The 25,787-nt window shown below is 53.3% G+C and overlaps 2 long non-coding RNA genes across 3 annotated transcripts in view; one reads left to right on the forward strand and one right to left on the reverse strand.

Annotated features, from left to right (window-relative positions):
- Positions 1-24,833, reverse strand: part of LOC307183359 — a 38,058-nt gene extending 13,225 nt beyond the window's left edge. Inside the window, exons 1-2 of one of the 2 annotated variants that reach the window (XR_013827452.1) lie at positions 24,519-24,833; positions 21,703-21,848 (exon numbers count right to left, since the gene is read on the reverse strand). This is a non-coding gene — a long non-coding RNA (uncharacterized lncRNA). Of the gene's footprint in view, positions 1-21,702; positions 23,418-24,518 lie in introns of those variants that run through there. The other variant, XR_013827453.1, reaches the window with a different exon arrangement.
- On the forward strand, positions 955-21,703 carry LOC307183360. Its single transcript, XR_013827454.1, has 3 exons — positions 955-1,135; positions 12,738-12,860; positions 15,248-21,703. It is a non-coding gene; the product is annotated as an uncharacterized lncRNA (long non-coding RNA).
- Positions 24,834-25,787: the final 954 nt, after the last annotated feature.

Genomic DNA, 25,787 nt, shown 5'->3' on the forward strand with positions numbered 1-25,787 from the left:
CAGGGAAGCCCCCAGAGGTGACTTTTGAGCTGAGACCAGAAGCAGGAGGAGAAGCCAGCTATGGGAAGCTCTGGGTAGAGGGCACATCTGGTGGAGAGGACTGCAACTGCAAAGGCCGAGAGGCATGAAAAAACACTAAGGACCCTATAGGAGGCCAACGTGGCCACAGCATAATGAGAAAGGGCAAGAGACAGGCGTTTCTCAGGACTAGGACTTCAGGGGAAAGGGAGCCCCAGTGGTGAGTCCCCGGATTCCCTCTCCTGCCCCGTCGCAGCCCCCTGTGTGACAGGCGCAAGCCCTCTGGGGCCCCAGCCTTCTTTGCACAATGATGGGGTTGGCATCCAAGGGTCCCAGCTTTCTGGAGAGAGGATTTCCTTCCTCCTGGTCCCCCATCCCCTGCCATTCCCACCACCTTCTGGACCCCAGGAGCCAGGACTGGCGTCTGCCCCGCTGGGGGTTCCCAGAAAAAAAATCTCAGAACTCCCACTCCCGTCCTGGGACACAGGGGCCAGGGAAGAGGGAGGAAATTCTCACACACAGCTTGCTCCCAGGGAGTTTGCTCATGTTCCCAGGCTGACAACTGGCAACCCTCAGAACTCCGGCCCCTACCCCCTTCCTCCCCCTCCTCTCCCTGCCTCCCGCTCTCCCCCGGCCCCCCTTCTTCAGCTTAATGACTTCCACATGGGCCTCTGGCAGCTGGAGCCAAGCCTCCCAGCATTGTCTGAAATCTCCAAATTTAGAAGAAATATGAAAATTGTCAACCACTCCTTCCTTAGGGGGTAAAAGCAACAGTCGGCACCAGGGGCAGGTCAAGGCGAGGCGGTCACGTGGCAGGCGCCTGGGCCAATGGGGGCCCTCAGAGGACTCAGCACCCGCCTCGCCCCAACACCAGGCTCGCCTCTTCAGCTCATATAAGGTAAAAGGCAGAGGGGCCTTTGCAGCCAGGGAGCGGCGGGCAAGGGGCTAAGGGGAGGGGGGCCCAGTGCCAACTGTTTAAAAGTGCCCCTGTGGCAGTGGCAGTGGCAGTGAGGGGTGCCAAAGGCCCAGTCAAGTTAGTTGAGAAACCATCCCCGAAACGGGCTGGCCCACGTCTCCAGGCCACAAGGAGCCACACTTGGACCAGACCCCAGGAGAGGTAAGAACCAATGGCAAACAGGGGTCTGCGAGTCATTGGCGGGGTCGGAGGTGGGGGGGGGGTGCGCTCTGTGGTATCCTCCCCGGGGGGATGCTGTGTCCAGGGGCTGGTCCTTGCTCTCCTGCTAACCCACTCTGGGCCTCAGTTTCCTCATCCGCGCAGGGGCTGAACCGGATGATCTCTAAGCGCCCATCCTGCTCTGACCGATGTGCAGGATCTGTGGTCCTGTTGGCTTTGAGGACTCCTTGTGGCTGTGGTTAAATGGGGGGGTGGGAGCAGCGGAAGGGGACACCGTCACTGTCCCACCGCCTGAGCGTCACCTGAGTCTGGGCCCGTCTTGCTGGCTTCGCTATAGACAGTGCTTATTCCTTGTCTATGAGGTTTGATTTCTCAGCTCTAAGAGCCTGGGGCTCCTGGCAAGGAAAACTGTTTTCAAATAATGGTTTCAAGAAGCAAAGATGTTGGAGAAGCGATGTCAGCTCAGGTTCCAGCAGACAGGCAGAGAGGCAGGGAGGCCGGGGCTGGGACGCAGCCGTGGAAAGGGCACACTGGCTGGGGGCTGGGGGCGTAGGCTCCAGCCTCAGCTCTGCCTCTCACTACCTGGCCCTGTGGCCTTGGGCAGATGCCCTACCCTCTCTGGGCTGCAGTTTCCCATCTGTACTGTGAGGCCATCGGACAACATGGTCTCCATGCAGGATGTGGCTTCTGAGCCCCGTCTGAGCCGAGAGGGCAGCTAATGTTGGGAAGTTTCCCCAGGAGGCCCTGAGCTGAGTCTGCCATTTGACAACAGGCTTAGGGGCCAAGCAGACCCAGAGCCGGGGGAGCTTTGGGAGGTTGAGACTCGGGTGATAGAAGGGAGCTGTAGTGTCTGACTGCAGGCTTGGCCAAGGGAAGGGTCGGCTCACAGCCCTGAGACCTCAGGATGAGCCTGGCCCTGAGGCAGCCTCGGCTGGGGCTGGGGCTGGGGCTGGTCTCTAAATTCAGTGTACTAGGGGCTCAAGACCTTGGAAAGACGGGGACAGAAAAGACAGCAGAGCGGGTCAGGGGGATGAAGTGGTGGGGCCAGGGGACTCAGAGGAAGGCAGGGGACTTACAGTGGGGAACGTGGGAGGCAGGGCTGGGTAGAGCAGAGGCCTGGGTCACAGCCGGCAGACGTGCAGGCAACGTGGCTCTTCTGCATATGCTGTGGCCACATCTGGGGCCCAGAATGGACACAGTCCTCCAGCACCAGCCTGCCCAGCACCCTCACCTCCCCACTTTTGGTTATGCAAGACCTGAGGCCATAAGAGTCCAAAAGCAGACTCTGGAACCCAATCCAATTGCCTGGGTCCCATTCTGGCTTTTTACTTACAAAACAAGTGACCCTGGGGAAGTCACTTGCCATCTCTGAGCCTCAGCTTCCTCCTCTACAGAATAGGTATGGTCTTGGTTCCGACCTCACTTGGCTGTCATGAGGAGTGAGGGACACAGGTACCGAAGAGCAGGATAAACGGGGCTGATATTCATTACAATTAGGCCCTACTCCTCTTGTGAGGCAAGATGACCTTAGCTGTGTTTATAGGGAAGTGGGAATGAGACCCGGCCAGGAAGCACCCTGAGTTGCCTAAGAGAGAACAGGGTCTGGAAAGAGGCAGGACAGGTGAGTTCAGAGGTCAGAGGTTAAGGGGCACAGAAGAGGGGTCAGCTTGAGATGCTTAATGGGCTAGATGAAGTCTCCTTTCCTGCATTTATAGGGCATTTTGTGGGCAACGTGTCTCAAAGTGCGGTGTCTGAAGCACTGCATGCTCATCAACTGACAGGGAATCCTGAGTGGGGCCCAGGAAGCTCCATTACAAGCTCTCCAGGGAATCCTGAGCACATGGAGTTTTGAGAATACTGGGCTGTCAAGCAGCCTGGTACCCTCACAAACACAGCTGAGGTAACTGAACCCACAAAAAGAGAAACTGCTCTAGGCCACCTGGAGAGCTGATGGCAGAGCTGGAACAGAACAAGTCTCTGCCCAGCCCAGGCCTCTGTAAGGTGGTGCGGATAGGAGAATTACACTGTGATGATGACAGTACAGGCCTAAGACCTTTATACAAATTACTTCACTTAATCTTCAGAACAACCCTGTGAGGTAGGTACAACTATTATCCCCATTGTACGGATGAGGAAACTGAGGCACAGAGAGGTTAAGCAGCTTGCAAAAGGTCACACAGCTCGTGAACTATTAAACCTGGACAGCGTATGTGTGCCGGCTGCCCCAGCTCCTCTGTCCCCAGGGGTCTCCTACCTCCTGCCTTGCTCCTTGGACACCACACCCCACAACTCCTAGGGACCTTCCAAAGTACCTCATGAATTTGTATGGGGGATTTCCCCCCTGCCAGGTACTTGGCTGAATCTCTTGCATTATCATTTAATCCTCCCAGGATTACCCTGAGGAAGGAATCAGCATCATTACATCATCCTAATTTATAGGGAAAGAAACCACTGGAGCTTACCCAAGGTCACATGGCTAGGAAGTGGCAGACGGGATTTGAACTCAGTCTACAAAATGCATGCTTGTAGCCTGCCCACCAGGGCACCTCTGAGCACAATGATGAGGGATCCCACTTCGTAGAGGAGACCAAGGCTAAACGGGTGACCACACCAGAGCTTGAACCCAAGTCTTCTAGTTCCAAGGCTATTGCTCTTCCTTGAGCCCCACCACTGCCCCAGGACAGAAAGGAGTTTGCTTGTCACTTGTCCCTAGGATCCACATGGCAGCTCCTGGGGCAAAGTCAGCCCTTTCCCAGGCTGGCTTGTTCCAGGGAAGAGCTGACACATATAGCCCCGAGGAATACCAGTTCCAGGCCTGGTGCCGCCACTGACCCTCGGGGCTGTGTCTGATTCCCTGTGTGAGCCTTGAGAGTTAGGGGAGGTGGCCTCTGAGGTCCTCATCTCCAGGCTATGCCTGGGCCCTGCCTCAATAGTGATTTCCCAACTAAACAGTCCCTGGGACTCAGGGCCATGGGGTCGTGCAAAGAATTGTGATAAAGATTTTTTCCAATTATGGTTATTATGACCCTTTTTGTCCATATCTCCTGGGGCACATGAGCCAGAGTTTGTCTGGGGTTCATATCTAGAGAGGGACTGCTAGGTTCTGGCGTGCACACCTGTCAACCTCACAGGAAAGCAGATTATTTTCCAGAGTGGCCAAAGCACGTCACAACTTCCACCAGCAGAACGTGAGCACTCCCCTCCTTGACAACACTTGAAATTATCTGAATTCTTAAAGTATACATGTTACACATTTTACTCTGTTCTTATTGAATTTGTATAATTAAGAACGTAAGGAAGAAACAGAAATGCTGCAACACTACTGTCCACATGGGTATCTAGAAATTTGCCCTACATGCACCAAGTCGCAGGGTAGCCTGCAGGCCCTGGGGTGGGGATGGGCACAGCCTACGTGGCCCTCCCCCAGCCCAGCAGTATGCAGTGGCCACGGGCCAAGGAGAGGTTGCCTGTGATGGTCTGTAGGAATTCGGAGGAAAGAGCCCACAGTGTCTGCCACCTCCTAAAGGCCTGTCTAGACAGTCCTGGCCCCATGGGGCTTCACCACACATGGCGAGAGCCCGCAGAGGCCGGCCCCCTCCCCTCTTGCAAAAGAGGCTTGTTGGTGACAGTGCTTCACCACCAGAAACCTTTTCTCCAATTCAAAACAGAAATGCACAGCATGAGTCACCCACTCTCGTGGCCCATGGATCACCCACTCATCAGGCCCCTTTTCGTTTGGATGAGAAAACAGAGGCTGACTCTGGAGCCAGGAGCCTTTCCAGTATGGGCTGCATGAATCCTAGTGCCCAGGTGATGAGGGGACCAGGCGGGTCAGAGCACTGCTAGAGTGGGGCTAAGATGCAGCAGGCTGGTTGTTAAAGGTGCCAGAGGGGAGTCAGGCTGCCTGGGTTTGAATCCCAGATCTGCCTAATATCAGCTGTGTGACCTTGGGCATGATAAGAGTACCTGCCTCGTTAGATTATTGCATTGTCTGGATTAAATGAGTTAAAACTCATGAGGTCCTTAGAACAGTGACTGACACATAGTAGGTACTGAATAAAAAATAACTGCCAAAAGGCAGTTTCTTTGCGGGGATGAGGTGCCGTACTGGACCCCAACTCTACCTTCCACCTAGGGGGATAAGCTGCCCTTGCTCCTTCAGAAATAACAATCGTCATATATCAAGTCTTCCCAAGCGGCCAACGCTCCATCCAGCACTCTCTGAGGTAAATAACATTAACCCTCTGGGAACTCAGAGGCTCAGAGAGGTTTAGTCATTTGCCCAAAGTCACACAGCTTGTAAGAGGCTCAGCTGTGGCTCAAACCCAGGTCTGGATGACTCCAGAACCCATGCACATATACTCTAGCACTGCCCCCCTGAGTCTGTGAGCAAAAGCTACTTCTGGTTCTACCCGTCTAATAGGAAAATTCTTGGCATTTAGGAAGGGGGCCATTTGAAGCACGATGCCTCCTTCTAGATTAGGCATTGTTATGGTAAGATATAAACAGAGCCCCCTCAACTCCCATCCCCACGCCTGCTCAGGGGCAAAAATGCAGACAGTTCTCACCAGTGAGCACACCTTACTGTGGGCTGAGTACCCCTGGGGGCCTGTTCAGTCCTGGGCTGCCCTTGACTGTCACAGCTCATCAGTTATTTGAGGATGGGGTAGTCAGCTAGTCCATTTCTGGAAGAAGCAGCCTCACTCTTGCACATTCCCGAGAGCCCAAACCAGCCACAAGCATAGGTCACCTCCTCTAAGGTCCTCCTCGGACCCAAGCCATGCACCAAGGGAGATGGAAAACACACTGGGCCCTGCAAACTTAACAGGGACACTGCTCAGCTGCCACTAGCTTTTGCCCCATATCCTCCTCCTCCTTCAGAGAAACAGGGATGGGGTGAAGTGTTCAGAGGGAGGCCGCCGCCTAGGGAGGCCATCCGTAGTGGCCACGACACCACCCTGGCTGGGCTGCTGGGCTCAGAGGCCACTGGTCAGTCTGCCTGGAGCCTGCCGGACCTCAGACATGTCACCCAACAACCCCACTGAGTCTGAAGGCATCTGACGAGATAAGCTGAACAAGATGGGGAGAAAGGGAAAGAAACAGGCTAAGACTCTAGCCCTGGCCAACAGAGAAGTAAGTTCATCAGTCCCTTTGGGCACTTCAGGCCGAGATGCTCCATGATTTGGGATGGAAGGAGGACAGCTCTGGTTATCCCACGTATGACAACGGATGCCCAGACTCTCAGGGAAGGAAAACCTGGGGTAGGGGTGGTCAGAGTAGCAGGGGCACACTTTGGATAGACCGAGAAGGGAGGAAAAGGCATTCCAGGTGGAGAGTTCTGTGTACGAAGGTAGGGAGGAGGAAAGACATTTTCAGGAGAAGAGCAAACAAGCCCACTTGGCTGTTTGAACCGAGAGCAGGTCGAGAAGCCCTGTAAGGTTTGAGGCTGGCAAAGTGGCAACAGCCTGGTTGCAGAATGGCTTTGATCGCCAGAAACCAAAGCCCCAGAAGATGGAAGAAGTGCTCCTTGACATCTGCCTCTGGGAGGGAAATCTGTACCCTCCCCCAAAACACCATCAGGCCAAGAGCCTCAGTGCAGGGAGAGAATTGGGAATTTGGGCATTGTTGACTCTGAGATGTCAAATAATGGGACAGGAGACCTTGGGGTGAGATTAGGAGGGGTAGTAAGGCTGAGGGCTGCAGCCATCAACTTTAAGATTTGAAGAGCTTTCTGGGGATCAGGAACTTGTTCTTTGTAGCCCAAAAGGACAGGGCTTGCAGCCCCAGAGAGGTAAAGGTCAGCGGGATATTCCGAAGGAGACTTCGATAGCCTGTCCAAAGAGAGACTAGGTGATTGGGAAGCAGTGAGCTTCCCATCACCAGAGGTATGCAAGTTTAGCAGGGACATTCTAGAGAGAAGTTCAGCATTAGAGGAGGTTGGGCCTCATGGCCTTTCCCACCACCAGCCTGGGACTTCACATCACAGCTTAGCTGCCCTGGGACAATCTTACAGGGTTGAGCCCCCCGGCTGCCTGGATGTCAGATTCCCAGCTAGGCATGACATCAGTTCTGCCCTGATTTCACACAGGGGCCTCTAGGGACCTCCCTCCCTCCCACTTCCTTCCACCCCTTCCACCCTTCCACTGCTGCATTCTGCCCTTCCCAGGGAGCACCAGGCCTGACCAGAGACACCTGGAGCCTGGTTGTGACACCAGGTCCCTGGGGGAATATTCCACCGAGCAGGAATGAGGCAGGGGGGCCAGCGTCCCGGGGAACCCTGTTCACATGCCCCACAGAGTCTGCATGGAAATTCCAGGAGGATCACAGGGAAGATTCCAGTTTAGAACAACATGCTTTATTTTTGTCCCCCTTTCTTTCCTGTTCCTCCTTTCCCCCAGCGGTGGGAGAGGTGGTCACAGGAAGCTGGAAGACCAAAGCAAGTGTCCTCATTGGGCAGAATCACAGGAAGACCAGTGTGGAGAGATGGGGGTGCTGGGAAGAGAAGGAAAGGACCCAGATGGTCCTGGGGAGGTGGACACCACATGGGAGAGGGTGGAGGGAAGGGCAAAGTCAAGGGGATAACGAAACCTGGGCAGGGTGGTGGGCGGTGGGCATGATCATCGATCAGACCAGCAGGCATTCCTGGACACCCAAGACTAGAGTTACATTAGCTCTGGGTTCAAGTTGGGGTTAGAGAGTCAGCCAAGTTTCCCAGAATAGACAGTGGATATCAGGATTGGAGCTTCCAAGAACCTTGGGCACTAGGTCCCGGCCTTAATGGACTGTAAAGCTACAGAGTACTACTAAATCCATCTCTTCACCCTGGTGATCCCGGTAGATGTTTAATAAACACTCCTGGTGTTGAAACTCATAACAACCAAGTCCTGTTAGAGCTGAAAGGGACCTTTAAGCTCATCAAAGCCACCTCCTCGTGTTACAGATGCAGGACCTGAGGCCAATGATGGGGAGAGACTTGCCCAAGATCAGACTGCCAGAGTGGCCACCCAGTCCTGTGCATCCTTCTTTGCCCCTTCCCTGCCTTCTAGATGGAGACTGTGGTATGGTCCTTACAGCCAAAGGAGGGAGACAGAGAAGAGGCAGTTACCCTGCCAGGACATAACTGTCTCTAAGAGGTAGTCAGAGGATAATGGCGTATCTTCAGTTCTGGCAGCTCTGCCCAGGAAGGTGCTTTTCCTGGCCAGACGTGGTCCCCAAAGTTGTCAGCTGCTGCAGATGGGAGGCCTCCTACAGAGGAAAGAGCTCAAGGCTGGGAGGGGAAGCCCTTGGTTCTTTTCCTGGCTCTGCCCCAATTCACCACATGACCTTAACTTGACCTGAGATGAGGTCCTCTCTGGCCTCAGTGTGCCCAGTGAGGGGCTGGACCCAACCAGCTTGGACAGTCAGAGATTTCATCCATAATCTGCCTCAGTCTCCTCCTCTCTTTCTCAGTCCATCTTAGCTTTTGCTTCAGAACAGGAAGTAGGTCAGGCACAGGAAGAAACAGCAGCCTGCAGATTCCCCTCTGCCTGGGAGCAGCATCCTCTATGCCCCACCTTTGCTTTCCAGCCTTGGAATTCCCAGAGAGGCAAAAAGCTGGGAAGGCCCTTATGATCACTCCAGTGATCGATCTGAGACCAGAGAAGTTCCGCAGATCGCTCAAGGTCACACAGCAAGTCACATGTAAACTCCGAGTGGGCCTTAGCTCTCCTGACACTCAGACCACACTGTCCTCCAGAATAATGGGCATGTAAGCCATCCTCATGTGAACCTAGAGACTGACTTACCTTGACATTTCAAACCCCTACATGGGGAGCCCACAATCTCTGCCCCTCTCTGGGACTCAGTTTCTTCTATCAAACAGGGTGATGGGGTGGACCAGATGTCTCTAGGAGCCCTTGCACCCCAGGACCCCAGGGTTTTCCAGTGTGGCAACCTCAGCCCTTTCTGCACAGAGGGTGGGCCTACCTAGGCCAGGAAACCCCACCAAGTCACAGCCTCCATCCAGCCCTGTCCCACCCCAGACCCCAGGGCCAGGCTTCATCGAGAACTACAGGCTCCAGCCCAGCTCCCCTGGAGGATCTGGATTTTTCTTACCATAAAAGGGCAAGCGTGCCTCTCTCGGTCCCTGCTGCCAGCCCCACTGGGGGAAAGGCTGAGCTATTTTTAGAAAACTCAAGGGTTTGCTCCTGAACTCAAGATGGAGCCCATCTGAGCCCGCACCGGGGGAGCCCCCTCTCCATCTCCCTCACCCACCTTCCCTCAGTCTTCCTCCCTCTTCGCCCATTGCTGTCTCTTCCCTCCCTCCTCATCTCTCTGTCTTTGTCCTGTTCTCACTCTCACTCCATCAATCCCCCTTCGTTTTTTCTCTCCCTCTCCTCCCCTCTTTCTCCCCCCTCACTTCTCCCTTCGCCCCAAATCTTCTCAGTCAGCTCCCCTCCCTAACTTCCCTCCCTCAGATCTTGTTTTAGGTGGTTGGAAAAGTAACATATCTGCACCCCCCACACACACTCTTTTCTTAAACACTATTTACAACATAAATTCCAAACATCCGCCATCTGGTTCTAGGAAGGGCCAAAAGATATTTAGAAAAGGAAGTCATGATTATTCCATCTTCAAGCCAAAGGAACTCAAAGGCCCTTCTCTCTCCCGCCTTCCTCCCAGGGACCTTTGTTAAGATCTGACCGATTAGGATCCTTCCGTGAGTGGAAGGGGTCAGTCCCAGCTGGGCCTCTGACCAGCTGCATCACTTTGAGCTTGTTGCCTCTCCTCTCCGTGTCTCAGTTTCCTCATCCGAACAATGGGAACGCAACTAGGGTGCCTTCAGCACTAATGCTCTGAGGCTGCACGTCTTGCTGCACGAAATCCCAAGGTGTGGGTCCCTGGGGCCTGCCTTGGGCTGGGCAGTGAGGGTGAGATGGGAACAAGGGGAGTGAGAGGCAGCAGGGGAGCTCCAGCCTTAACCCTTGATGCCCGGTGCCTTTCACTCCATGGAGAGCTATGCATTCCTTCATGCAGGGGGATGGGATGGAGTCAAACCATCCCCCTTTATCTGAGACTGTGGACACCATGGAGTCCAGTCTTCTCTCCACCACATCATGGTGAGGCCCAGAGAGGGGAAGGCACTTGTCTACAGTCACACAGCATGCCTACAGGAGACCTGGTCCCTAACCTGCTGCTCTTCCATCCAACACCTTCCAGAAGAAACCAACATTTGCATTACCCAGAAAGCATCACCCAGCCCAGCAAACTGGAACCCTGGGGGTCTCAGTTCTTTGCAAAGTGGACAGGACAGAAGGGAAAACTAACTCCTTTATCATGATAGTTTCTTCAAACAGACAGCATACAAGGGAGAAATGCTGTGAGAAGTCCCTTGTTTCCGGGGACGCCCATTGCCAGGGTGCACACAGCCTCCGCTTACACTGAACATGCTCTCCCTACTCACAGCTCCCTTTCCATAAGGCCGCTTTCCATAATACACACTTGACAGAATGTCATGAGATGCTGACTCCGGCTGTCGCTCTGCAAAAAGGGTGCCATAAATAGTCTGGTCCTACAGGGGAGCCTGAAAAATGCATGCTGGGCTGCCCGGAGCCAATCGTGATCCCCACAGGCACGAACTAAGTGACCCTGAGGGACTGCTGTAACTCCTGAGAGCCTCGGTTTCCTCATCTGCAAAACAGGGTTAAGAGTGGTTCCTAACTCACAAGTGACTGTGAGGATAAAATAAGAAACCCCGTGTAAAAGAAGCACTTAGCAAGTGTGGAGCACATCGGAGGCATCCAGCGTGTTAGCTGTAACATGTATTGGCCATTGGTAGGATTACGGCATGTCCCGGTGTAAGCTGGGTAGCTGGGAGCTGTTACCACTGTCACTGTTATCCCAGTCTGTTCACATTGGAAGGTCAGGGTGATGGGGAGTCTTGGGGATCCTGGTCTCTAACCCCCACCCTCCCAGATACCGAGCTGCTCGAGGTTGGGCTTGGAATTGTAGGAACTGTAGGTCGCTGGCCGGGGTCTAGGCCCCTTTTCTCTCCCTCTCTTCCCTTCCTCCTGCATCATCTTGTGACAGCCTCAGACTGTGTTCCCAGGGCTTGCTCGAAAGTCCCCAGCAGCGACCTTCCCTGGGGAGGAAGTGGGGAGCGTGTGAGGCTGGTGAACTCAGCTGGGCTGTCAAGGGGGTGGGAGGGCGCTCTGGGAATGGAGACCCAGAGGAGCCGCACAACGGAGGGGGCATGGAAAGGGGCCCCACACGGCAGCTCCCACCCCAGCTTCCACATCTTCCCTAGATGCCTCTTCGGACCTTTGCCCTCATCCTTCCTGCTTCTCGTGCTCCCAAGCCTGTGCCTTTTGCTGTGGGCCCAGCCCCGTGCTCATAATGGAAGCTGCAGCCACTTATTGTGGACTTACAATGTGCAGCAACTGTGCTTGCACTTGACATCTACCTCGTTTGACCTTCACAAACAAGCCAAGGTTCAGAGAGGTGAAGCCACCAGCTCAAGATCACACAGCTAGAAAGTGCAAGGGGGGAGATTCAAACACATGTCTGCTGGACTCCAGGGCGGGTGTCTTCTCAGTTCTTCCCAAACATATGCTGGAAACCCTAGGGCCCTGGAGCCCAAGGAGAACACAAGCTATAGGACATGCACAAGGGTGAGAGAGCTGAGGAAGGGGAGCTGTGGGCAAAGAAGCCCCTCCAGAAAAAACCAGCATAGGTGTGGGTGGGTGTGCTTGCATGGGGCCCCGACCTCAGCCATCTCCCACGGTAGTGCCATCTGGTTCCCAGATGTGGCCTCTCCCCAGCCCCTCGTATTTCTTGGAAACGAGCAAGGCCAGGAGAGGGAACAGGGGTTTTTGTGATGTCTGTGACGACGTGAGCTCCGTTTTGTGGTCATCCAGCCGACTGCTGCCCGAGCTCAGGAGACAGCTGGATTGAGCGTGAACAGCCCAGGGTTCAAGCTGGCCTCTGACACTCAGCAGGGGTTGACCGGGGTGCGTTGCAGAGCCTCTTTGAGCCTCAGTAAGCAAGGAAGCCATTCCTATCCCTGGCAGTGGTTTTGAGTGTGCCTTAAGTTACGGGAGGGAGCATTTTGCAGGCTGAAAGCCTCGTGCAGCTGGAAGTGGTCACAGGTGGCCCCAGGGCTGTCCCTTCAGTCTTGGTCACTGTGTGAACCCCGGATTTCCACCTACCCCTAAATAGCTCCTTTTCCACGTGCGAGGCTAGAGGTGGGGGCCAACGGTCAGCGGGGACTCTCGGCAATTTCCTTCCAGACCCATTCTTTTGCTGATGGGGTCTTGATGCGCTGGAAAGGGAAGGTGACCCCTCTTGCTCTTGGAGCCTAGAGCTCCTCTCTGAAAGCCAGGTAAGCATAGCAGAGATAATGGCAGCCTAGCAGCTGAAGGACAGACTCTCTGAGGCCTGGAAAATCTCAACAGCCTCAGCCTGAGGCTTCTAAGGGCCCAGCAACAGCCCAGGCTCATCCTCAAAGCCAGGAGCCCGGCAGCCCAGTCAGGACCAACAAAGGCCAGGGCTCTGGCCAAAGGGCACCCCAGCGTCCTCTGATAAGGGGTATCCTTGTTCCTTTCAGGCAAGGGCACTGGCTGGTGGGTGGCCGCCCCTGCAACCCTGACGCTGAAGGAGCAAACACCCCAGAGAGGGGCCTCCTGAAGACCTGAGGAGGGTAGGCGGCAGGGGCCCTGGACACAGACCTGTGAGTGCCACCCCACCTCCACTCACGGGCACCGACACCCCACCCTCCCCACCCCGCCAGCGATAAATTCCCCATCCCAGCCCTCAGGATGACCAAGAAACCAGGCCTCAGAACGGGAAGGGTTAAAGGAAGACCCTGCTGATTGACAGGGTGCCGGCAAGTCAGGGCTGTTGCGTCGGGATCGTAGGTGAAAAGAAATGGAACCAAAGAAGGGAAAACCCACCAGGAGCCAAGAATCCACCTCACGCCCTGCTCCCTACAAACCAGCAACGCAAAGCCTGCGTGCTCCCGAGAACAAAGGACTTGGGGGAGCTGTGGAGGATGGTGGTCATTTTCCCTGGAAAGGAGTAAATGGGGTCGGATTCTAGAAGCAGGGTGACCTGGGGCTGTGTCAGCCTCTGAAAACAGAACCAGCCCTCGGGGCTTTGAGAGCGTCAGGCGTGTGCTCGGATGCACAGTGCTTGGAATACGGTGAAGCTCTAGAAACCGTGAGCAGTTGTTTTTACCGCCCATCATATTCTTCCCACACTTACCAGCTGTTCGTGGAGCGGGCAGGGTGAGGGGCCAGCTCCATAAGACAGGTGGAGAAACTGAGGCCCAGGGAAGTGAAGGAGTTCCACTCAGAGTCATACAGACAGTCAAGGGCAGAGGGGGATTCTGGCACCAGATCTCCGGAGGATGGAAAAAGAGGAGGAAGATTTGGAAGTGAGCAGAGGAGGCAGGACTCGGACAAGGAGCTGACGCGCCAAAGACAGCGGGCGCAGCCCAGGCTGCTTACATAACACAGCACACCTGTTAACCTCTGCACACCCCACACGTGTGTGCAAACGTGCGCCCCGGCACAGCGCACACACCTGGCCCTCATTCACTAGCAAATGAGCCTTGGAGACTGGGTCCAAACAAATTGCATTAGGAGGGCGGTAGGCGCCACCTCCCCCCGGCGCTGTCGGGCTCCAACACTGAGCAGGCCTGCAGATCTGCCAGCTGCGGTCTCTCGGCCACGCTGACAGGCCCTTCTCAGCCCCCTCCCCCCGCCCCTGGGCCCCAGGAAGGGGGCTGGGGTCCGAGAGAATGCCATGATGATGGATGGGCTGAGGGAGGTTCCAGGGCTAGCTCAAGAGCACACAGGATGTTCGTGCTTATGCAAGGCTCACTTCTGAGCTGTTCCCAGCAAACCAGCCCCACCTTCCCTCCCTCCCTCCCCTCCGGCAGCCTCTCCCACGGTCACTGCTGCCAGAGCCCTGAGCCCAGGCCCCGAGCAGATCTACCCCCCAACACTCAGCTGGGCTGAGCGGGAACTGGTCAGCTCAGGAGGCAACGGCCTGGGGCTGAGACACAGGTGGGCACTTTAGAGGGAAGAAGGAATTTGTGAACAGAAAGACAACACCATCATGTAAAGGTGGTGTCTCTGTGCTTTCTCATCCATTGTTTTGTTTAATCCTCCGAATGTGCCTGGAGTTAGGAGATTGTGCCCATAGTACAGAGGTGACTACTGAGGTTCATTCATTCAGTGATCCCACAGCTCCCCTTTCCTGAGCCCTGAGTCTGCACCAGGCCCTATGCGGGGTGCTGGGGACACCGAACTGAATGACTTACAGCATCTGCCCACATTGCTTAACAGAACAGTCACCTTTGGGCTGGGTCATTGGGCACTGGGGCCCCCTAGTCTTCCAGGGGAGCATCTCCAGCAGAATCCCTTTTCCATATGGTATATGTGAGTTATTGAATATTATTACTAAGAGGAGCCTTAGCAATCAGCCCATTCAGAACACAGACCCTAAAGTCAGACAGCCCCAAGTTCAAATCCTGCCTTGCTCCCTTTTTAGCTGGATAGCTGTGGTCCAATTAACCTCTTGAAGCCTGTTTTCCCATCTGTAAAATGGGAATACAAAAGCTCCCACCTCATGGGGCTGACTGTGAGGATTAATTTGTGTTTTCCCTACCCTTAACTGACACAGGGAGAAACAGGGGCCTGGAGAGGGAAAGAGCTTGGCCAGGGTCACTTGTGAGTTGGGGGTTAAGTCAAGACCCGATGGATCCCTTTCTCCTACCCCCTTCCCCACTTATCCCAATAGAAATCCTCCCCACCTGCCTCACCCCAAGCAGCGCAGAGGCCATGACAGTTGGCCAGTTTGTGCAGGCAACCACAGGGACATGTCCTGGGTCCCACCCTCCACCTTCAGCCCTGCCCAAGCCTCTGAAGCACCAGAGTCCCAGGTGACCAGCGGTGGCCCCCAGCCCTCAGTGACAGTGGATGGTGGGGACACGCAGTGGCAGACTCCCAGCCCAGAGCAGCCTGGCCATATAAGGGAAGGAGCCAGGAAGGTCTCCTGGCTCAGGCCTGGCGAGAAAATCCAGACAGCCACTGTTTATTTTCTCCTTCCCAGCCTCCTGAGAGCTTCCAGACAGAAGACAGAGGTTCCCCCTCAGGCCAAGCGACATTTCCTGAAGACAGTGGGGAACAGGGAGGAAAAACCAGTCCATCATCCGGGAGCAGCACCCCTGGCTGTGGACAGGTAGCACCAGGTAAGATTCTGCCAGGTAAGATTGTGAGGCCACCTGTTCAACTGCCTCCTTTGACAGAAGGGGAAACAGGGCGACAGAGAGAAGCGCTTGTGATAAGGGATCACACCACTTGGGTGTCCCAAGTGGGACCCATCTCCTGACTGGGGACCCAGAGCAAGAAGGAGCCTCTCGTGGGGTAAGTGGAACAGGAGAGCTATGGACCCCCTTCTCAGTGAGACATCATCTGAAGGAGAAAAGCCAGCTCTGTCTGCCTCTCAGCAAGTAGGCAAGACTCAAGGGAAGAGTTCCTGGGGCCAGAGAGCCAGCAGAAGGACACCTTTCCTGCACCTCTGCCCTCCTCCCAGCCCAGCGGCAGAACCTCCTCCTCCAGGAAGCCCTCCCAGTTCCCCCAGGGAGGAGGAACCTAAGCCCTCAGCAGTCCTTTCTGGGCTCTCTCTTATGCCACTTGGGTCTGTCCCCTATTCAACTTGCCAAGGGCAATTTCCTTCCACTGACCAAGCTCCTCCAGGGTAAGGACCACATCAGATTCAGGCCTGTCTCCCCTCGGCACGTAGAAGATGCATTTGGTTTGCTGAACGGACAAGTGAAATGGTTAGATCCTGTCCCCAACCCTGATGAACTGGTAAATTGGTCAGGGGATGAGACATGGAGCATGGAGGTTAAAAATTACGGTCCTGAGGCAGCTGTTCTGATAGGAATCCCAGCTGGGCTCCTAGCTCCATGCCCTTGGAAAATCCCTTTCCCATGGAGCCTTGGGGATGCACGGGGATTAGCACAATTAAAACACTCAAGAAATGACCGTTCTTATTACCATCAGCATCACTATGATTTTTCTAGAGACAAAGGAAACAGAACTAGACAGCCTATAGCCATAGAGGATATAGAGGCAAATACCTTCCCCTGGTCAAAGGTCTCAACCTCTGTCCCTGTGTCAGAGTTTCCCACAGGAGCGTGGGACTGCCTCCCATCCACTTCCTGTTTCTACACCCAGGAGAGCTGCTATCTTTGTGGCAATATTCTGAGCCCAATGGGGTGTGCTGGAAATAGCCACCAATTCCCCTGGTTCAAGCCAGTCTGTGACCCGGGAACCGTCTCCTCCCCTTCCTGGCCCTCCATGTGGCGGTGATAAGGGTCCCCTGACCACTGCATGGCTGCTCTGCAGATTAAATGTGATGGGGCAGTTTTTCAAACGGCAGGCACTCAGATGCCCCCTTTTTAATTTTGGCCACATCTGCCAACAATCAAAATATTTTAAAATTTAAGAAGAGTCATTTTTAATACCTAAATATAAATGGGAAACTAAAATACTGTCCATAATTAGGAGATAATAAAGGTAAGAATAGAGACAGTAAAAATGCAACAGCGTTCTTACTCTCTCCTCTGGTACATAGCTTGCAAGCCCCTGGGCCTGAGGGAGATAAACAGGAGCCAGAAAAGTGTCAGAGACAGGATAGCACCAAACTGAGGCTCTCTCCCCCTGGGAAACAGAAGGACTGGAAGCAAACACAGGGAATAGCCTGAGTCACTGTGTCTTCCAGAGTTAGTGCCCGGGGGCTTCCCTGGTAGCGCAGTGGTTAAGAATCCGCCTGCCAACGCAGGGGACACGGATTCGAGACCTGGTCCGGGAAGATCCCACATGCCGCGGAGCAACTAAGGCTGTGCGCCACAACTACTGAGCCCACATGCCACAGCTACTGAAGCCTGCGCACCTAGAGCCCGTGCTCCGCAACAAGAGAAGCCACCGCAATGAGAAGCCCGCACACCGCAACGAAGAGTAGCCCCCGCTAGCCGCAACTAGAGAAAGCCTGCACGCAGCAACGAAGACCCAGCACAGCCAAAAATAAATAAAAATAAAATAAATAAATGTATTAAAAAAAAAAACAAGAAACAAAGTTAGTGCTCAGGCCACGTACTCTACAAAATCGCCCGCTCTCTGTGCTGCGTTCGGAAGCCAAAGGTGGTCAGGTGAAAGAGCTTAGGAAACAGTCCGGCACAAAGGAATGCAGGGGTCTGGCCTAATCAGCTTGCTTCCCAGCAGCAAATGATCACTTTTTCGGGACGACCCTCCCTGGCTTCTTACTGAAATCTCCACGTTGGCCAGGGCGAGCGTTTCCTCGCCAAGAGCTAGTGGGAGCCGTCTGAGAGTGGAGTAGACGGGCTGTGGGCCGTTCAGGACCCCCAAGCTGGATCCTGATGTTGGAATCACTCCCCAGCCAAACGCAGTTTGGAAAGAGTTCCTCCATGAGAATTCCATATTAGAGCGAGGCAGCTCTTTGGGTGGGAATACCTGAGGAAGGGGCTGTCCCCCTCAGCAGGCCAGCAGGCCTGACTTGCCCCAAGTGGCAGACCAGAGGAAAACACTCTGCAGATCAGGGCCTGCTTTCAGACTTCTGCCAGAGGCATATGAGACTATTATTGGAAGGAGGCGTGTGTGTTTTCCTGCTCTCTCCCACCCCCGAGCAAAGGCTGCTGGTTCCCTTCACCCTTCAGACATCCGGCACCAAGGCCACCCCAGTGGGCATCAGCAATGCAGGAGGGTCCTCTGGGGGTGCCCTGAGATCTCGGCGGGGCAGAAGAAATAGAGGCGAGGCTCCGCCTGCTCACTCAGAGGTTCCCACCCAAGCCAGGTCTTGAGAGGAAAATGAATTATCTATATGGTCATTCAATCATCCACTAAGTGGCATTCCCTGGGACCCATCATCATGTACAAAGGCCTCCACGAGGCGCAGGGATCCTCGCCATTAACAAATGTGGGTGCTGTCCTCAGGGAACTGGAGATCTAACCCAGTCAGACCCAGATGCAAAGAGCTCTGACACTGGAGAGAATGAGGTTGAAGAATACGATTCAGCCACTCTTACAACGCATATGAGGATCTACCATCACAAGTATGGTAAAGGATTAGAAAGAGAAAGAGGGCAGAAAGAGGGCAGAAGATGTGTGAGGACATGGACCAGGGTGTCCTGACGTCTGAGAAAGTCAGAGAGGGCTTCCCACAAGAAGTAGCCGTTTGGTCTCCTCTTCCACCAGGAGGAGACGGGCAGGGGCGCAAGAGGGAGCAGCATGGTAGCTGGGGGCCCCGAAGTGGTAGGCGCAGGGCTCCTCGGAGGAATGGAAAAAGGAGGGCAGAGGCCCAAGAGGAAGTGGCCAGCTGGGCCAGACGGGTCAGGCCTTGTAGCCTTTTGTGAGGGTTTCAGAATTTAGCCAGAGGGCAGTGGGAGAGTTTTTAGCATTTTAAGCCTAGGAGAGATACGGGCATATTTGCATTTTGAGAAATCACTCTAGGAGGATGGCTGGGATGGTTGGTTGGGAAGTCGGTGGGAGTAGAAGCAAGGAGGCCAGGTAGGAAGCTAAGACAAATGTTTGATGGTCTAAAATATAAAGTACCATGAATGTGCCGTTTGGCTGGGGTGCACCAAGCATAAATGTGGGGTATGGGGTCAAAAGGTAGAACATTATGTTGGATGGCTCCATTTACTGAAATGCCTAGATTAGCAGCTCTGTAGAGACAGACCTGCCCGGGGGCTCGGGGTGATGGGAGGTGGGTAGGAGGGGCTAAATGGTAAGAGGGTTCTTTTGGAATGATGAAACGTTCTGAAATCGATTGTGGCAATGGTTACACCACTTTGTGAATGTATTATAAACCACTTCATTGTGCAATTTAAATAGGTGAATTATATTTCAATAAAACTGTTTAAAAAGAAAAGAAAAGGAAGGTTGAGGTTTGGTCCCAGAGGGCTCAAACGCCAGGCTGAGGACAGGAAACACATCTGTGGTAGTTACAGCAGCCTCTGGGGCAATAGCTGGATGGTGGAGCTGAGGCCCCTCTAATGCCCCTTCTCCTGTCTAGGGTGGACTCCCTGCCATCAGCCCCTGGTGCAGAGCAGTGTGGCACCCTGTCTCCCAGCCTGAGGTGCAGTGCTGCATCTCTGGTCAGTTGGGAGTCTGAGATGAAGCACTGTAGCTCGGGAAGGGAGAAGTTGTTCTGCGGCCGTTGCCTGGACGTGGTAAGTGGTAGTGGTGCTTGCGGGCACCAGGAAGGACGGGAATGTTTCCACTCTCCGTATGGTCAGCTGAGGAAGTTGCTGGACTCAAGTCCTACCTGTGCCACTATCTGCTTCATGATTCTGGGCAAGGCCTGAATCTTCTGTGCACCCCAGTTTGTCCATCTGTAAAGTGAGGTGTTGGAGCACTCAGTGGTGGCCATTACCCAGCACCCTGACTCTGCTTTCGCTTTCTGAGCCCATGACAGACACTGCTAATCAGTCGAGGCATCCTTTCTTTTTCCTTTTTTTCTTTTCTTTTGTAATTTTGTAAAACTTTTTATCTTATATTGGAGTATAGCTGATTAATAATGTTGTGATAGTTTCAGGTGTACAGCAAAGTGATTCAGTTATACACATACATGTATCTATTCTTTTTCAAATTCTTTTCCCATTTAGGTTGTTACATAATATCGAGCAGAGTTCCCTGTGTTATACAGTAAGTCTTTGTTGGTTATCCATTTTAAATACAGAAGTGTGTACATGTCAATCCCAAACTCCCTAACTATCCCTTCCCCCAACTCTAAGGCATCCTTTCTTGAAGCATTCAGGTACAGCTTCAGAATCCTTCTCAGCACTAAGTTCTGGAGAGCTACTGTTTATGATTCGAAGCTGAAACCCTTCATCATTTGTGAACTGGACAATTCCTAAAAACCCTTTCAGCCTTAAAGACAAAAGTCCTGGGCTTTGAGTCAGGCTCTTCACTCTTTGAGGTGTTGCCTAAGTTAGTCCAGGCATCTCCCAAATATCTGACCCCTCTCAGTGGCTTCAGACAAGCAAGAAACAGCAGAGGAAAATCACTGGGCTAAGCACAATTTTATTTAACCTCCCAACAAGCTTGGGAGGTAAATGTTATTAACCCATTTTCCAGATAAGAAAACCAAGGCTCAGTTAAGCAACTGGCCCAAGGTCACACACTGACTATGTTGAGCTGGGCTTGTAACCTAATCTGTCTGCCTTCAGATCCATGTTCTTACCCACTGCATGTGGTCTTGTCCTTACATCTTGGGTCACTTTTAGCAAAGACAGACCAAGACATTTTCCATTAATCCTGTAGATTTCCTTCCTCTTCTCCTCCCCGCCCCCAGCCACCATAGTTGTATTTATCTCACCTTATCCAGTAGGTCCTATACCATAGCATTTTACAGTTGGGGAAGGCTGAGGTTAAGTGATTTGCTGAGGGTCACCAACAAAGAAGTTGCCAAACAGAGACTGGGAACTGGATCCGCCCAGTTGGTTTAGAGTAAAACCCTCCCTCTGGCTGGAGACTAAGGAATACACATGATCCATGGCAGTCGAAGGGGGGAGTGGGGTGTTACCAGATGGTTTCTGGTTGACAACATGGCCTTTGACTACAGGGAAGGTACTTTCCGGGGCAACTGAAGTTCCAGTCACTACTCTCCCCCCGGAGCAATCATCCACATCCCGCGAGACACAGCAGCCGCCCTGGCTTCTGCAGATGGGGCCGGATGCAGAAGAAAACGCCAGCTGGTCCTTAGGGACATGCCAGAGCCTTGGTGCTGAAGGCCACTCTCTCACCTTGTCCTCACGGTCCAGTTTTCCCAGGAATCCCTTAGATGCTAAGATGGGGATTCCTGGAAATACTGTTCTTGAGGTCATGGTTTAACAGCTGGATGCGTCTCCTTCCCACCCAGAGTTGCCCCTGCAGGGCTTGGGCTCAAGCACGTCATGAGGTCAAGTGGAAGGCCATGCACTAGAGGTAAGAGGGCTTGAGAACTGTGTTCTTGACCTTTAAGTTGCTTTTCTTTCCATTTTGTCCATTTCGTAACATCCTGTGAGGCTGGAATGGGAACTTCACCACTGTCCTGCTCTTGGGAACTTTGTCCAGGCACTCAGTTGAGCAGTGGTTGAACCAGGACACCATAAAGCATGTGTTTCTTTCTGCCTCAACCGCACCCCCACCCCACTTCCCCGCGTGCCAAGCAATAGGGGTCGCACTATCGAATCAGCATTATTGATAAATGAATAAATGTACGTGAATTTATTTTAAAAGTTTGCTAAATCAGTTAGCTAAACTAAAAACAAAAAAAACTATTAAGTTTTAGTTCGATTTGTAATGCAGCCACAGAAAAATTTTTAAATTTTTCATTAAGGTAGAGAAGACAAAAAAGCTCAGAGTGCCCTCTTGTGGTGATGCCTCTCTCAACCTGCTTCAGAAACACTGAGGCTCGCCTCTACACACACACACACACACACACACACACTGACCACGTAAGCCCCATCCATCCTCTCATTACCAATGACCATCACTTACGATTTACTTTAACTCGCATCACCTTCGTCTCAAAGGTCCTGAGGTTCAGAGAGGTCAAGTGACCAGCCCACAGTCACTCACATAGCCTAAGGCAGAGCCAGGATTGATTCCAAGTTCTGTGGCAATTCCTCAGCCAAAAGTAAAAACTGCAAAAATAAAAAATAAAAGTAAGACAATCTGAATAGACAGAGAAAATGCTAGCTGACTGAATCCCAGAGACCTGAAGTGGTCCAGGTGCAACACTAGAACTTTTCACAAACTCTTCCTAGTGCTTTTCATGGAGTTGGTAGAGACAGGAGGTGTCGTGGCCCCAGGAGCCTCGCTTAGGGGTCTGCTTGCCGTGCTCCCAGGGACCAGGTGGCTCCCACACATCTCAGGCTGTCTCTCTAACAGGCCACATTGAAGACATTTATAAAATATGAGATCTCCCTCCCCCTTATCCTCAGAGACTGGAGCTGGACTGACCATGAAGAAATCTGATTTGCTCCTAATGATAATAATAGCTTCCACTCACGAATATTTACAACTTACCGGGCCCTGTGCTAAATGCTTTCACAGGCACTGTCTCATTCAATCCTCACAACAACCCAGTGAGGTAGGTTGTATCACATACTCCGTTTCACAGATGAGGCAGCCAAGGCACAGAGAGGTTAAGACACTTGCCTAAGATCACACAGCTAACAAGTTGTGAGGCTGAGTCAAATCAAGTCTGTGTTTATGCTTATCACCTGCCCTTGCCCCCTCTCTCCCTTTTGGCCTGGCCTGGAAGGTGGGGCTACCTCCTGTGGCTTCCCCTGGGGGAGAAGGTAAAACAAGCCTTCAGTGAGACCCAAGCAGTCCCTCCTGTGCTCTGTGACTATAATAAAATGCTGGACCCTTGGCTTGTGTCCTGTGTCTTCCTGGGAACATGAGGGGAGGTGGAAGGAGGTGATAGCAGGGAGAGAACATAAGCCTGTATTAGTTTACGAGGGCAGCTGTAACAAAGTACCACAGACTGAGTGGCTTAAACAATAGAATGTTATTTTATCATAGTTCTAGAGGCTGGAGGTCTAAGATCAAGGTGTCAGCAGGGTTGGTTTCTTCTGAGGCCATTCTCTTTGTTTTGTAGATGGCTGTGTTCTCCCTGTGTCTTCACTCTGTACATGTCAGTGTCTTAATCTCTTCTTATAAGGACACAAGTCCTATTGGTTAAATTAAAGCCCACGCATATGACCTCATTTAACATTAATTATCTCTTTAAAGACCCTACCTCCAAATACAGTCACAGTCTGAGGTACTGGGGGTTAAGACTTCATCATGAATTTGGGGGGGACACAATTCAGCCCATAATACAGCCTCAGTTGAGGCAACCCTCAACTGAAGGCAGGTGCCTTCACACTGCCAGACACTTCCAGAAGCCGGCTAGATAGCAACCAGGACCCACATCAAGACAGTCAGAAGCCCAAGGAAGATGCCAGGCCGTGTCTGGGAACACCTGCTGTAGAGCGTGGGGAGGGAGAGAGTCCCACGAGGTGAGGTCCCCTAGGGCGGGACCAAGGCACATGCTGAGGAGCGCTCAGGGCCTGGCTACGTGGCAGCCTCGCCCCTTCAGTCCTAAAGGTGTGACTGGCCAGGTCGAGGAGGCAAGACAGAGTCTGAAATCACACTTCACACAGGCGTCAGTGTTCAGAGTGAACTCGACATTAGCTGTACCACAGGCATCATGCCCAACACATGGGGACATTTTAATTTCTTTTTTTTTTTTTTTTTTTTTTTTTTTTTTTTTTTTTTGCGGTACGCGGGCCTCTCACCGCTGCGGCCTCTCCCGTTGCAGAGCACAGGCTCCGGACGCGCAGGCCCAGCGGCCATGGCTCACCGGCCCAGCCGTTCTGTGGCATGTGGGATCTTCCCGGACCGGGGCCACGAACTCGAGTCCCCTGCATCGGCAGGCGGACAGACTCTGAACCACTGCACCACCGGGGAAGCCCCACATGGGGACATTTTAAACACAATTAGTCTACCTTCGGCACAATCCTCCAACTCTGCTACATTCTGAGGGGAAAAAAAATCAACATCCTGACAAACAACCTTTTACGATTCCCAGAGCCTAAGGCCTCCCCACACCTCTCCTCTGCGCCCCCGAACAAGGCCTGCGCACCTGCCCTGCACTGTGGAGGAGCCCAAGGTCCCACAAGGGCCCGAGACTGCTTAGGAGCCGCAGGGACGAGTGCAAGAGGCAGGACGGAGGGCGAGCTCCTCTGGCCAGCGCCCTGCCGTCCACTGCACCCCACGCCCCAATGACACACCCCGTTCTTGTTCAGCTTTGGAACAGTTCCCGGCCAGACACTGGGGCCTCCTCGAAACTCAGGCCTTGTGCTACTGAGGTCCTTCTAGAACTCTCCCTCACACCCCTGGGGAATTATTGCGGACTCCCACAGGTGGGTTCGACACTGTGGTTTGAGATTCCCAGGAGTGGAGGGGTGCACAGGAATAACAGCAAATGTCCAGCAAAGGGGGTGTCCTTTTTTTTTTTTTTTTTTTGCGGTACGCGGGCCTCTCATTGCTGTGGACTCTCCCGTTGCGGAGCACAGGCTCCAGACGCGCAGGCCCAGCGTCCATGGCTCAGGGGCCCAGCCGCTCCGCGGCATGTGGGATCCTCCCGGACCGGGGCACGAACCCGAGTCCCCTGCATCGGCAGGCGGACTCTCAACCACTAACGCCACCAGGGGAAGCCCAGGGGGTGTCCTCTTTATTTACCTCTGCCAGCCTTTACTGGGTGCCTGTGTGCACCTGGTGCTGGGGACACGGCAGTGAACGAGACAACCAGAGAACTCTACCTTGTGAGGATGATTCGCTCACACACGTAGGTGTGAGATCCTGCACTCCTCTTCCAGAATTTCAGTGTTGAGGCCGTTTCTGAACACAGCTGTAAAGTAGTAACACTTTCAAATACATCCCTACATGCCAGGCATGCCGTGGGCCTCTGTCCTGTGGGCAGAAGGAATTGGCACCCCCTCACAACTCTGGTGACAGATTCCCCAGGTCGAAACCCAGGCTCTTCCAGCAGTGACCGTCTGCACTTCCTTTTACTGACAGGGCGTCCTGCACCAGGTGCCTCCTGTGGGAGTGTCCAAGGAGGCAGCGTGACGCAGACAGGAAGGAGGTGGTGCCCTCTTGTGGCCTAACCTGGAAGGACAGGCTATCTTGAAGGACTTGTCAGGGGTAAGGGGGGATTGTTATCAGTGCCCATTATCTAACACATTTGCATAGACTTTTGCATCTCAAAATGCACTTTTCATCCCATGACTTCATTTGATCCTTGGGGTTTTTTAATTAATTAATTAATCTATTTATTTATTTTTAGTTGCGTTTGATCTTCGTTGCTGCGCGCAGGCTCTCTCCAGTTGCGGCGAGCGGGGGCCACTCCTCTCTGTGGTGTGCGGGCCTCTCTTGCTGCGGAGCACGGTCTCCAGGTGCGCGGGCTTCAGCAGTTGTGGCACACGGGCCTAGCTGCTCCAGGGGATGTGGGATCCTCCCGGACCAGGGCTCGAACCCATGTCCCCTGTATCGGCAGGCGGACTCTACCACTGAGCCACCAGGGAAGTCCTTGATCCTTGTTTTGAGATACCTCTTGTCATCGTAGTTTTACAGAAACCCAGTGAGGTTTAAACAATACTAATTCTAATAATAATAACACCTATGATTTATTGATCCCTTACTCTGTGGCTGGCACTGTGAATTTACTTTGTACATATTATCTCATTCGTGAGATTCAGATAGAGAACAAAGTATTAGACACGTGTCCAGGGCCCCAAGACTGCTAAGCAGCTACATGAGGAAGCAAGCACCAGCCCCGCACTCAGGCCAACAATCTCTCCCACGAGCTGGAAAAGAGAAGTGTCCAATCTGGTCCTCCAGCTCCTGGAAGATTCCCAGTTGCCTTGGGCTGGGAAGAAGCCCTGGGAGACTTCATCCAGCAGGACTGACGCTGCTACAGATCCCAACGTGCTGGAGATACCATCTCCTGCTTCCAGGTGTGCTCTGAGGGAACTGGCACCCTTGGATCAGTAGAGAGATTCTATTTCCTGCTTCAAGGGGAGAATTTC

The sequence above is a fragment of the Stenella coeruleoalba genome (assembly GCF_951394435.1).
Source record: "Stenella coeruleoalba genome assembly, chromosome: 3".
NCBI lineage: Eukaryota > Metazoa > Chordata > Mammalia > Artiodactyla > Delphinidae > Stenella > Stenella coeruleoalba.